This window comes from Triticum urartu, chromosome 7A, assembly GCF_056163025.1.
Source record: "Triticum urartu cultivar PI428250 chromosome 7A, HENAU_Tu73, whole genome shotgun sequence".
Lineage (NCBI taxonomy): Eukaryota > Viridiplantae > Streptophyta > Magnoliopsida > Poales > Poaceae > Triticum > Triticum urartu.
The window spans coordinates 120,480,154-120,494,630 of NC_141879.1; positions in this window are offsets into that span (position 1 = coordinate 120,480,154).

A 14,477-nucleotide genomic window follows, 5' to 3' on the forward strand; every position below is an offset into this window, starting at 1 on the left:
ATCCATCAAGACTTTGGTCAGTCGAGTGCCTTCGACAATTGGATCGACCACCAACGCTTGCCTCCCAGGGGTGGCAATGTGCGTAGGGTGATCAGACTGGTCGAACGTGATGGCAGTCTGAGACCACTTCAGATAACTGGGTGTTGCCGGAGCAACCATATTCACCTCACGGTTGATGACTTTCAGTCGACTTTTGCTTTCGGCATCAGCAAAAATCATCAGGGTGGAATTGATTTGGGGGTATCCATCGTCGCTATCCCCCTTGTCCTCGACTCTGTCTGACTCTTTTTCCTTATCCTTGGACTGTTTGCCTTGAAACTGCTGGATTAGGAGCCGGCACTGTCGAGTGGTATGCTTTGGGTAAATAAAATTACCCTCTTCATCTTTCTTGGTGTGGATGTGACACGGCAGGTCCAAAACATCGTTTCCATCCTGATCCTTGACTTTCTTGGGCTTCCAGGTGCCCTTGGGTTTTCCCTTGAAGTTTCCCTGGGCTACGGCCAGGGCCTCCCCAGGAGCGGCTGACTCGGCCTTCCGCTTCTGTTTCCGACTGGAATTTCCTCCGGTCTCTTGGGCGACTGCCTTGTGCTTGCCACTCCGGAGTCGGTCCTCGTCTTCACCATTAGCGTACTTGGTGGCAATCTCCATCATCCGATTCAGAGACATCTCTCCAGTTCGACCGAACTTTAGATTCAACTCTCTATATTTAACGCCTTCCTTGAAGGCACAAACTGCTTGATGGTCCGGCACATTCTCAACCGAGTGATGCAATGTGATCCACCTCTGGATGTATTCCCTCAGGGTTTCATTCGGCTTCTGCACACAAGACCGTAACTCTGTAAGGCCTGCAGGTCGCTTGCATGTTCCTTCAAAGGTCGTGATAAACACTCGGGAGAGATCCTCCCAAGTGTAAATGCTGCTGGGTGCCAACTGATTTAGCCACGCTCTGGCTGAGCCCTCTAACATGAGAGGTAAATGCTTCATGGCCACCTCATCATTGCCACCGCCAATCTGTACAGCCACTCGGTAATCTTCGAGCCAAGTGTCAGGCTTAGATTCACCGGTGAACTTGCTGATTCCAGTCGCCAGCCTGAAATTGGGAGGAATCACTGCGACTCTGATGGCTCGACTGAAACACTCTGGCCCTGAAGCATGTACTCTGCTGCTGGCCGGCGCATCTCTGTTCTGGCCTTCCCGATGAGCCCTGTTCCTGTCAACCAAGCCTTGAACGAGGACAGATCTTGCGTCAAAGCCTGGGTCTCTGGGGTCGACGGGAACCCTCTGCCCAACGCTATGAGGGCGCCTGTCATCTCGATGTCGAGGCGCATATGACCCACTCCTCGGGGGAGGGGTTGGCACTCGACGTCGATCATCACGATCGGATCGGTGATCATACTGCTCGTTCCTTCTGTACTGATCATGCCGGTCGCCACGTCCCTCACGCCTCGGGGGCGACCGCGGGCTGTGAGCTGACTGGACTGTATCGGTTGCAACGGATCGACTGTGGATCCTGTTCCGCGACTGAGAAACAGCGGAATTCTGGTTTCCCGCCGCCCGGAGCAACGCTCTGATCTGTAACAAGCCCCTGCCAGCCTCCGACTGGGAGGGCTGAATTGATTCTGCTATACGGGCCGCAGCGGCCAAATGCTGAACTGGGGTTCGATATACCTGCGTCGGCGGGAAGAGCTGGCGTCGACTAGACTCGGGAGCCCGCTGACGCGCTCGCTCGTCGAGTGCTCGCTGGAGATTCTCCAGTCGAGTGCGCTCGGCCAAATTAGCCAAACGCGCGTCCTCCAAGGCCCGGGCCTCGGGGGACTCTCCGACGATAGGGGTGCGGAGGGCGTCCGTGTTCCGGCGGCGAAGCTCCTCTCGCTGTGATGACGTGAGAGGTTCGGGGAGATACTCATCGTGGGGAGGCGACGGGCCGCCCCCACCCGCGCCTCCATCAGCGCGAGGGAAACTGGGAGGACTGTGCGTTCCATCGACCGCCAGGATCTCAGCCACTGGGTCGCTGCTATCGCACTCGGATGCGGTCTCCGCGGAGCCAGTCGAACAGGCCGTAGAGGGATTCGTCGGGCTCGATTGCCGCGACTTGCGGGGTGGCCGACTGGCGAGCCACGGCATGCCTCACCCACCTCTGAAGTCTCGACCGACCGGAGCGCTTGCGCCGGTGGGAGACAGAGCGGGGAGACGATACGGGGGCCGACCGATACTGGGTCGACGGCTGCTGCAGGAGGACGCCACGAACGAATGCGTGGAAATGCATCGCACCGCGGACGGGGAGCGCGTCGACGTCGAGTGGCGCCTCTTGAAGCCAGGCGGAGTCGTCGGCGATGAACGTGAGCGCGTTGAGATGGATCTCGCGGCCCTCCACCAAAACTCCGCACGAAACCATGATCAAAGGGATCGGAAAAACCGCAACTTCCCCAATTAGGCGCTAAGATTCCTGCCCCAAGGTGGGCGCCAACTGTCGTGGTTCTAACTCTGACAGTGATGTAGGGGGGTAAGTATGGAGAGGCTAGATCTCAGCTATTGGGAAGTTTTAAACACACCAAGATGTACGAGTTCAGGCCCTTCGCGGAGGAAGTAACAGCCCTACGTCTCGGTGCCCGGAGGCGGTCGATTGGATTACTGGCGTGTGAATAACTAGGGTGCGAACCCTTCATACTGAGGAGGGGGGTGGCTTATATAGAGTTCGCCGGCCCCCTCCTGCCCTCAGTAATGCAGGGTTTAAGGTACATTTAAGGTTGGGCGTTACTGGTAACGCCCCTAATAAAGCGCTATGATGACCATAAAGACTACTTAACAGCTGATCGTTTGCCTGCGGAGTGACTGTGGGTCTCCTGGCGGTCGAGTGGTTGGCTTCATGCTCGAGTGATAGCTTTCTGGTCGAGTGTCTTGAGCCCATCGAGTGGGATACCTTTAAGTCGATTGAAAGGTGACTTCTCCTAGGGATGTCCTAGGGTAGGACTCTTTGGTCAGGTCCGTGTCCCTACCCTAGGTACATGTCTTCATCACTATCTTGTCTAGTGATAGATATGCCTTGTCTCTATAATATAGGGGGAGCTCTGTTCCTAGTATTCGTGTGCCATGCAGTCCATAGCACTCATCTAGGTGGCACACATCTAGGGGGAGCCCGTCTATATTATAGAGAGGAGGGGTTTGCATTTACTTAATAGTATTTTCTTTGTGCAAATCCCGTTTTGTCATCAATCCACCAAAAAGGGGGAGATTGTAAGGACATATTTATCCCTAAGTGTTTTGGTGATTGATGACAACGCATTTGCAGACTAATCGTGTGCCATGTGTATTCCAGACACTTCTTTGCTAGGCACAAGACAATTGGGTGCCCCTCGAAGACTGATGAAGACGGTGTCTTTTCTACGTTTCTTTTTGGTGGATTTGAGTTGTAGGAAAGCCGTACTATTAAGAGGGGGTCCGCGTTGGAAAGGTTTGGGTGGAATCATCACGTACACGTCTCCTTCTTATCCCCTCCTTCTTCCTTGGAGCTTCCTCCGTTTTCTTGCCTCCCTTGTCTGGCTGCCGTTGTTGGTTGCGGTAGTATTGCTCCTGGGTCAACGGTAGTACCATAGGCATCCGCGGTAGTACCGCGCGGTGGCGCGGTAGTACCGCAGGTGCCCATGGTAGTACCGCTCCCCTGGAGCCGCACTACCGCTGCCCACCAGGCTAGTGCCGCCCCTTTGCGGTAGTAGGAGCGGATGTAATTTTTTACATCCGCACCTACCGCGGTAGTACCGCTTTCGCCATGCGGTAGTACCGCGCTATGCGGTCAGGCAGTAGTACCGCCCCTCAGCGGTACTACTGTGTCGGGTTTTTACTACTTCCGTTTCTTTGCGGAAGTAGGCACGGAAGTTTCCCTTCTCCCCTGGCTGGGACTTTTGCCTCGCGGTAGTACCGCATGGGGGGCGCGGTAGTACCGCACAGCCGTGCGGTAGCACCGCTTGGTTGCAAGCAGTAGTACCGCGCAGCCTTGCGGTAGTACCGCTAGCCAGGCGCGGTAGTACCGCTGGCCGCGGGCTGGTTGGTGGGTAACGGTTGGATCTTTTCCACACACTATATAAGGGGTCCCCTTCTTCCCCGTTGACTCACCTCTTCTATTACTAAGCTCCATTACTTGCTCCAAGCTCCATTTTCGCCCGATCTCACTCCCTAGCCAACCAAACTTGTTGATTTGCTCGGGAGTGGTTGAGAAGGCCCCGATCTACACTTCCACCAAGAGATATTTGATTCCCCCCACTAATCCATTGCGGATCTTGTTACTCTTGGGTGTTTGAGCATCCTAGACGGTTGAGGTCACCGCGAAGCCATAGTCCATTGTGGTGAAGCTTCGTGGTGTCGTTGGGAGCCTCCAATTGAGTTGTGGAGATTGCCCCAACCTCGTTTGTAAAGGTTCGGTTGCCACCTCCAAGGGCACCAATAGTGGAATCACAGCATCTCGCATTGTGTGAGGGCGTGAGGAGATTACGGTGGCCCTAGTGGCTTCTTGGGGAGCATTGTGCCTCCACACCGCTCCAACGAAGACGTACTTCCTCTCAAAGGGAAGGAACTTTGGCAACACATCCTCGTCTCCACCGTCTCCACTCTTGGTTCTCTCGTGCCTTTACTTGTGGAAGCTTATTTGTTTCATATATCTTGCTTGCTTGTGTTCCTATCTGTATTGCATCATATAGGTTGCTCACCTAGTTGCATATCTAGACAACCTACTTTGATGCAAAGTTTAAATTGCTAAAGAAAAGCTAAAAATTGTTAGTTGCCTATTCACCCCCCCCCTCTAGTCAACCATATCGATCCTTTCAATGTTCCAACAAGGAACAAACTCCAACTTCACCTGCAACTAGCAACGCTATAAGAGGGGCTGAGCAAAGCGGTAACATAGCCAAACAACGATTTGCTAGGAAAGGTGGGTTAGAGGCTTGACATGGCAATATGGGAGGCATGATATAGCAAGTGGTAGGTATCGCGGCATAGCAATAGAGCGAGCAACTAGCAAGCAAAGATAGAAGTGATTTCGAGGGTATGGTCGTCTTGCCTGCAAAGTTCTCCGAGTTGACGAAAGCTTGATCCTCGTAAGCGTACTCAACGGGTTCCTCGATCACGTACTCGTCTCCCGGCTCTACCCAAAGCAAGAGCATAAGCAAAAGAAAACACAATCAACCATGGTGCAATGCACAAGCAACATGATGCAACACATGACATGATATGCGGGATGAGATATGCAATGCGTATGCATGCTTTGGAAGAGAAAGATTGAACTAGGGCTCAACTTGGCAAATCAAGTGTGCCGCTGGAAAGATGAGTTGATTTCGGTCGAAATCGATATAAAGATCACCGGAAGCAGATGCACGGTTTGCAAATGGCAAGCAAAACAAGAATGGCACAATTCTGCGATCAACAGCACGAAGCCATCTAAAATGCAACAAGAAACTAAGCTACTGCACCCTAACATAGCAACAAAGCACATGGCAGTGATCTGCTCAAGATGCTTGACAAAAGATGAGCACTGAGCTACGGCTAAATCACACAATAGCATGTTCAAACAAGCATGGCAAAAGGGCAAAAGATACCAGCTTCACAGACTTAGTGAAAATACTAACATACCAGAAATTAACACCAGGAAGCAATGTTTAGAGCAAGATAACAACATGCTACAGGAACAGAACATAGCAAACAAAGGCATGGCATGAATCTACTCAAAGCATAGAACAAAAGTCCCTTACTGACCATAAGCCAAAAAGGATCAGAAGATATGATGGCACCCATGTAAACATAGCAAGTTCCGTTAACAGATTTAGACTTAGCAGAAAACTGGATATGGCAGAAACAGAGTTATGAAGGCCTCTTTGCGAGCTCGATTTACTCACCATAAGGCATTGCATGACAAGCTAAGCATACTACCAGCAAGAAGGCATGTTCATAAACCAAAGCTAGAACAAACTCATAGCATGCATGGATCAACTACAACAAACTTGGCAAAATTGATTAACACGTAAACAATCCGCCAGGAACATTTTATAGCAAAAGTAGAGCAAGATTAAGTCATGCTAGGGCACTCCATAATTGCAAACAGGGACATGGATGGATAGAGCATAACCATATGTCAAAATCATCCTTACTGAACATACTCAAAAGAAGCATGGATCTCTCTGTAGCAACATGAACACATGGCATAAAAATAACAGCAGAGCAATGACTTGGTGAAATTCTAAGTCTCTGAAATCAGCAATATCACGAGAGCTACTTTGCATGCTTGTGCTAGTCACCACAAAGATCACAAAAATACATGGCATACACCCCTGTAAAGATGGCATGACATAGCCCAAAACACATGTAGAGCTCATGCCCATATGCATCACACAATAATTGTGACAAAAATGACAAATGCTCATAATCTGCTAAGTAATGGGAACTAACATTTTATAGCACTCTTGCATCAACGATTTGAGCATTAAGATGGACTCAAACAAGCATGGTATAATGGAACAAAATGAAGAGGACATCATGATGAACATTTCGATATATAGCACGCACAAAACGGAACAACACACAGGAAGTTATGATGCAATGAACATGGGTTGAAAATGCTAGGGACTTGGGGAAAAATGGGGTCAACCTAGGGTTTGACCCGATCTGGATCTGGATTTGGCGCGCGCGGATGACGAGGACGGCCGGAGCTGTGGTTCTCGCCGGAATCCGGGAAGGAGAGGGCCGGGGGGCGGCTCGTCGGAGATGGGGACCTCGCCCTCGGGCGGCACGGCGAGGAGGCAGAGGACGGCGCTACACGGGCGGCGGGGAGCGGCGCATGGCGGCGGACGGCGAGGCCGGCAGCGAGGCGCGGCGCGGGCGGCGGGGCAGAGCCGGACGGCGACCGGATCTTGCGGTGGCGGCGGCGGAGGAGCGGGTCGGGCGACGGCGACCGGCGGCCGGGCCCGGTGGGCCCTGCGTGGGCCCTGGCGGGCCGGCGGGTGAGGCGCGGCGGCGGGACGGCGTGGATAGGTGGCGGCCTGCGATTTGCCGAGGGGCGGGGCGGACGTGTCTGGCGCGGCGCGGATGCGTCCGGACGCGCGGAGGAGGAGGAGGTTAGGGTTCATCCGCGAAAATTTGGAGGGGATCACATATATATATATGTAGAGGGAGCTAGGAGAGTCCAAATGGAGAGCGGTTTTCGGCCACGCGATCATGATCGAACGGCCGAGAGGATGGAGGGGGTTTGGACAGGTTATTTGGTCACTTTGGAGGGGTGTTGGGCTGCAACACACACGAGGCCTTTACGGTTCCCCGGTTAACCGTTGGGGTATTAAACGGACTCCAAATGGCACGAAACTTGACAGGTGGTCTACCGATGGTGTACCAAGGCCGCTTGGCAAATCTTGGTCCATTCCGAGAAAGTTTAACACCCGCACACGAAAAGAGACAAAAGGGGGCGTCGGAGGATGTAGGAGTGTCGGATTGAGAAACGGACAACGGGGAAAATGTTCGGATGCATGAGACGAATACGTATGGAAATGAGATGCACATGATGATATGATATGATATGCATGACATGGACAAAATGCAAAACAAAGACAAAACCCAACCACGAAGAGAAAATCATATCGCATCTCCGGAAAAGGCAAGAGACGGAGTACGAATATGGAAAGTCGTATCTGGGGCGTTACATTGTGGTACCAGACAACCTATCATGGTCCTTGTGGACCCGGACGACCCATGGTGCTAGTTATGGGTTTGGTTGACCCAAAAGTACCGACCTTAGTTGTTCAGACCCATAAGTACTGATCTTAGTCATTCGGACCCACAAGTACCGATCTTAGTCATTCGATCCCACAAATACTAATCTTTGTCGTCCGAGTCCAGATGTAACACTATTTGTCGTTCTGAATCCACAAGTACCGATTTGCTCGTTTCGGCCCACTAATACCGCTCTTAGTCATCTCGACCAACAAGTATCAGTATTACTCATCTGGGCCCACAAGTACCGATCTTAGTCATCTAGACCCACAATTAGTCGTCCGGATTCACAAGTATAAATCTTAGTTGTGTTAGTTCTGTGTCAGGACTCAGGACTACCTGTAGTGTTAGTAGGTCCAGATCCGAACTACCAATAGTGCTAGTACTAGGTCTAGACTACCCATACTGGTAGTTTTGGGTACGAACAACCCATAGTGCTAGTCGTGGGTTAGAAAACCCCATAATGGTAATATTGTATTGGGAGTACCTATAGTGCTAGTTGAGGGACCAAACGACCCATTATGCTAGTTGTGCGTCGATACTATATAAAAAAATTAATTGGGGGGGAGGGAGGGAGGGAAGACATAATTTTTTTTAACCAATTGCAATAAACCAGAACTTGTAGCTTCTAGGCAAATTAATACTTGTATTACCCACATTGGTCGCAAAATACATGTATGGCTAGCAATATATACTTCATAAGAGAACTAACCACACCAAAATATACGTACTTGTCTACATGGATATACCGCTCTGCCCTCAAACTTCAAAGACATTCTCTGAGCCAACTAACAACTATAAAAAGAGTGGTACTGTAGATCAGCTTTTCGATCCGCCATGCTCTTGAATTCTGTTAAAATATCCTCAAAGTTGCACTTCTCTGCAATTTCACGCTCTATGTGAACAACCAAGTTATTGGCAAAATTCCCATCTTCCATCTTATTGACTCAACAAGGAGTTGGCAACGGCCAGTCAATGTTGACCTAGCAACAAATATGATCTCCGCACACTATCTCTTTTATTTGGTGGGTATTGCCAAATTTGTGGTCACAATGCAGGGTCTCGCTCCAAGAATTCCATACCTTGAAATACAACAGAAAGAGGAACTGAATTATTTGTTTGAGGCTCTTCATCTTGAGTTTCATGTTGTTGTTCCAAATCAAGAAGCAGGGGTAAAGGTTGCGTTGGTGGAGGATCTTCTGCTATTGCTTCTGTCCTTTGTCTTTCGAATAACAACTGAATGTTGCCATTGCTGCCCTTAACCATGGTCACTTGATTAGTCTAATCTCCGTTTGAGAACAACCGGTAGCAACCACTCAACAAAACAAATACAAATATGTGATGCAAAACACAAGAAAACCCCAATTAGATCAAACTCCTACAAGAAGCAACAAAAATTCCAAATTTTAGTGTTGCCCCTATTTCCCCAGTTTCACTATCTACTCGTACAGATGCAACACTACACACGGATGTGGGATCCAAATTCCAAGTTTCCAACAGTTTAAGGTGGGCGCAGCCACACAGAGCAGTTACAAATTCGTACGGGGAGGAGCGGCCGTTGACGATGGGTGGCCGGCCGGCCGGCTGACGTGGACGACCACCGAACTCGCGAGGCGAGTGGCGAAGAGCAGGCGACCACTATGCCCTTGTTCCTCCCTCGTCGGTGCCGGGATGTTTGCCGGCGGCGCGCACGGATCAGGGCGAGAGCGTCGACCAGTGGCGAGTGCGGCAACAGTTTTTTTTTTGAAAAATAATAGACTTTATTAATTGCAAACAACCGTTACACTCTTTATAAGAAGAGGTACAATATCATCCAAGGGCTCGTCAAACCAATCACTTGTTGCGGAGAATTTAGCTAACCTAGTAAGTTCACGAACAACCTTATTCGTTTTTCTGTTACAATGTTCAAAACTAATAAAAGGAAAATCACAAGCCAGAAAATAACAATCCTCAAAAACCGCTGTTGCTGCTCCCGTGGATCATCCTCCATTCTTCATTGTATCAATGACCTTAATATTATCAGAGTTCATAACAAGCCGATTGCAACCCAGTCTTGATATAAGAGACAAGCCAAACCTTAGAGTGCGGCGACAAGTTGAGGCGAGCGTGGTTGGGGAATAGGGAGTAAAGGCGAACAGTGGAGGAGGAAGCGGGTTACACTCCTAGCCTGAAGTGTGCATGCGTGCCGATGGTTTGATGGGCCATTAGCCAATTATTCAGATTACTAATACCTAGTAAAAGAAATTGGGCGGGGGAGGGGAGGGGAGGGGGCACAACCCCCTTAGGCCTCTACATAGCTCCGCTGTTGGTAGGGCCGAATCACTACTAGCTACTCTCGATCTATCGGGCCAACAAAGAACACTACGGATCATCCTAGGTCGCTAAGTGTCACACGTACCACCACGAATCACTCTGAATCGCTCAAGCGCACATGTAATGATCATAGTCGTCTCAGGTAAAAAATATCACTCTTACTCGTTCAGGCTTGCAAGTACCGTTTAGAGTCGTCCGTGCTCAAAAATACCGCTCTAAGTCCTTTGGGCTTACAAGTACCGATTTTATTCAGTCCGATAATTTTCTGTCTTGGCCGTCCGGACCCACAACTACCGACCTTATTGTCCCATCTCACAAGTACCGATCTTCGTCGCCCGGGTTCACATGTACTGTTATTTGTCATTTGGGTCCACACATACCGGTTTTACTCATTTGACCCACTAGTACCGCTCTTAGTCGTCTCGACCCACAAGTACCGCTCTTAGTCATTCGGCCCCACTAGTACCGTTCTTAGTCGTCCGGATCCATCAATACGTGTCTAATTCGTTCGGACTCATAAATATCAATTTTAGTCATTCGGACTCACAAGTACCAATCTTAGTTGTGCTAATTATGTGTTAGAACTACATGTATTGTTAATAGGCCCTGGTTTGGACTATCCATATTAGTAGTTGTGGGTTCGGACGACTCATAATGCTAGTAGTGGGTCCTGGCTACCCATACCGATAGTTCTGGTCCGGAGGCCCATAGTGCTAGTCATAGGCACGGACAACCTGTGTCGAGACTACCTGTAGTGCTAGTCGAGGGACCAAACGACCCGTTGGGTCCGAACAACACATAGTGGTAGCATTGTGTAATGATAGTTAAAGTCCACAAGCCACGACCATCATAATTGTACATTCTAGTGAATATAATATAAAATACATTTACATTTAGCCGTAGTTTCTTTGAACACGTGCACAACTCATTTGCTACAGGCTTACGATATCTTGTACACGACCCATTCCTCCTAATCCAGTGCTTGGATTTGACTTGACCTCCCAGTGCATCATTCATGGTTTGGTGCACATGAGATAGTCCTCTCCACATGTTTTGTTGAGAAAGGAAGGTAGTTCAATTAATTGCTCTGACAAAAAAAATAGCACATGAACGTATACGGTTTAGTGAATATATTAATTGCTGAACATATGTAGAGGACGTTGCTTGACATCATACAACGTGGGCGGTGTATCCGTGTCTGCCGGTGAAGCTACTCATCATGTTCGTTCCTTTGATGTCCATGGCGTGCATAATAATTTATCTATACATTCATGAGTAGATATTAAGTAAAGAAATAACACATGAACGCATACGGTTTAGTATATGATACACTCCTTCGACGAAAAACATGAAAATGATCAGCCCCATCTATGTATATCTTTTTTCGAGGAAGATATGTATTCTTTTTATTTCACTTGTTTTGTTGTTGAGGACATTTAGGGTCAGTGTGTGGAAGAAACATCAGTCTTAAACAAATAAACTGGTCTTGAAAATTAAAATAGCCCGAAGACTCAACCACAAGCGTGGTGAGAGGAATTCCAAAGACCGAATCATTGCACTAAGAACAAACTGCAAGTAAAGAAAATACAATTTAAACACTATATCATTGGTGCATTGCAGGATTTGTAGCTGGCTTTAAACGCATGTAGTAAAGAGTTTCCTAAAGAAAACACATATAAAGCAGTTAAGCACTATAGCACTAATGCATATGGGCTCCATGTTAAGACCCAAACTTTACATGGTAGAGTTTTTAGTTGGCTAAATATATATAATAGGACCTCCTCAAGACCAACTTATGGAATAACACCAATGTTGCAAAAACATGGGCCTTAAGAGAAAAATAGCCTTGCGACCCACTCTCAAGCATTATGAGAAGGAGTTTTGGGAAGAAAAGAGAAACTAAGACCGGGTCATAGTGCTAGGAGCAAGCTGTAAGAAATGAAAAACAATTTCTCCCTTTTCTCGCACAAAAGGTATCAAGTGACTTTGTGGTTAAGTTGTTGGGGCTATGAGGAAGAAAAGTTAACATTGGGCTCCAATTTAAGACTCCCAGAAATCTTAAACATTATAGGTAATTTTGGTTGTTGTAACACATATGGTGGGGCATGCCTTAAGTTGTGCTCACGATTTAAACACTGGAGTCTTTCTAAAATAGTAAGCGTGAAACATGGCAAGACTTTTCCGTTTCATTCTTTCCAAGAATTTTTATTTTATTTTATTTTGTTTCAGAGGATCTACCCTTCTTAAAAATAATAATCTAAGCCTGTTTTCACAAACTCGCTCGACAAATTATGATTAAAGAGCCTTGAGATAAAAATATGTAAGGGTGATAATGTGGACACTCGTGCATGAGGGTTATGTCTATAATATTGCCTCTAAGCTTGTGTGAGATTAACCTTATGAATCTCATATGTGGAGGTGAAAGGTAAAATGCAGAGTCTCTGAAATCATGTACTTATAGTATGCACGCCCACAAGATTTACCCACTAATATGTCAGAGACGTATCTACTTTTTCAAACACTTTTGTTATGTTATTGCCCTCTAACTTGCATAATTTGGATAAAAATTAACCGGTCTGACGTCGTTTTCAGTAGAATTTGTAATGGTGTTATTTTCTATGCATGAAAAATGCCCAATAAAATAAAATAAGTATATGCCTAAAGTTTTCCAGATAAAAGAGCCATGGGACCAGAAGATGGAGCCAGGGGTGCCCAGGGCCACCACACGGCCCAAGACTTGGCAGCAAGGTGGGGCGCGTGGCCCCTGTGGCACGCCTCCCTTCGCCCTTTCACCTACCTAAGTTATTTGCCCTGAAAAATCTTGGGTTTTTTGTTGTATTTCTGTGGGACAGAGCCGACTGCACCGCTGATCTCTTGTCGGAGGTTGTCTAGAGGCTGAGTTGGCCTCTGGAGAGGGGGACTCTTCACCATTGCCATCACCAATTTCATGATCTTTCCACTCAAATCTAACAAAATGGACACCTATTACATAAGGGATCTCATCCAATTCCTCATCCACCCCATTCCCCCACTCATGTTACATCACTGCAATCCAAGTACAATCACTACATCACTTTTGTTGCTGATAAATTATCGCAAAAAATATTTTTTAGGCGTGGTTGAATTGACAACTCAACTGCTAAGATTTATCAATAGAAAATAATCTTGATAACCAAAAGTTTAAGGTATAGTAACAGTCGTCAAGGAAAGTACCACAACCCAAATTTAGTGATTCAGCACAAGGGGAGCCAAACAATATTTATAAACTTCAGCACCTACACATTCTCCAAGATGACAAATATGACCAGACACTCGCTGCAAGGACGATAAAAAGGGGCAAAAGGACTCAAAGTAAGGAAATGCCACGACGTGCAATCTATAGGAGTAACCTCGGTGGTGCAAAGTTATGGAGGAAAGGATGGTGGTGAACAACACCGATAAGTTTGTGAGGTATCTATGTTCGATGTGCATGCTTGATGAGCACAAGTCCTATAGTTAGACTTGCACGGTTGAAATGTGTGATTTTTTGTTAGGGCTTGTTGAATGGTCATTATGGCTTCTTGAACTATAGGTCATACGAAGAATGTGTTGTGAAATAGACCCACCTTGACTTCTCAAATGGAGGAGATGACTTTTGTCGCAGTGAGCAAATGTAATGTAGGAATTCACACATCCTTGGGAGAAATGGGACTGGATCTTTCGCTCCACATTTGTTACACTTTGATGATTTGTCAAATTTTCTTGTAACTAAAATTTTGACCCAACCTTCATTGCCAATGTAACATCTTCCCTCTATCATCATTCACCTCCCCTCTGATACACACAATGAGCAAAATACCAGTTGATACCATCAGCAGAGGAGGGGACCTAGGGTGGCAACAAGGAGCGTCAATGGTAGCAGTGGAGAGCAGAGAACTATGGTGGCAGTGCTGCATTAATGGAACATTGGCATCAATATCTTTTAGAAAAGATGGGGGCGTGCCCAAGCAAAGGGGTGTCAGGGCAGGAAGACGAGGGAGGGTAATAGAGAATGAAGAAGGTGTGGTTAGCCGGACTGGTCAAACCAAGTGCTTTGATGTAGGCATCAACTCAAATCCATCGAGGGCATTCATCCACAAATCCGGGCCTAGTGTTTTCAGATAATGTGAAAACAAATAGTGCAAGATCATTTTTCAAGAAATGTTGCCAAAGAATATCAACTGAAAAAAAAAGGAAAGGCCATCAGAGAGGTGGTTTTTTGGCTCTCTCGTTCCGAAAAAGGCATTAATCTCAATCAATGATTAGGGCATGTAGGGAAAAGCAATTAAGTGCATAATAATACATGTAAACAAACCTAGATATGTGGGCCATGCACATTAAAAGCTTTTGTGTCATTGCAAGATGGTGCATAATCACTTTGGATTTTAAATTTATTATCC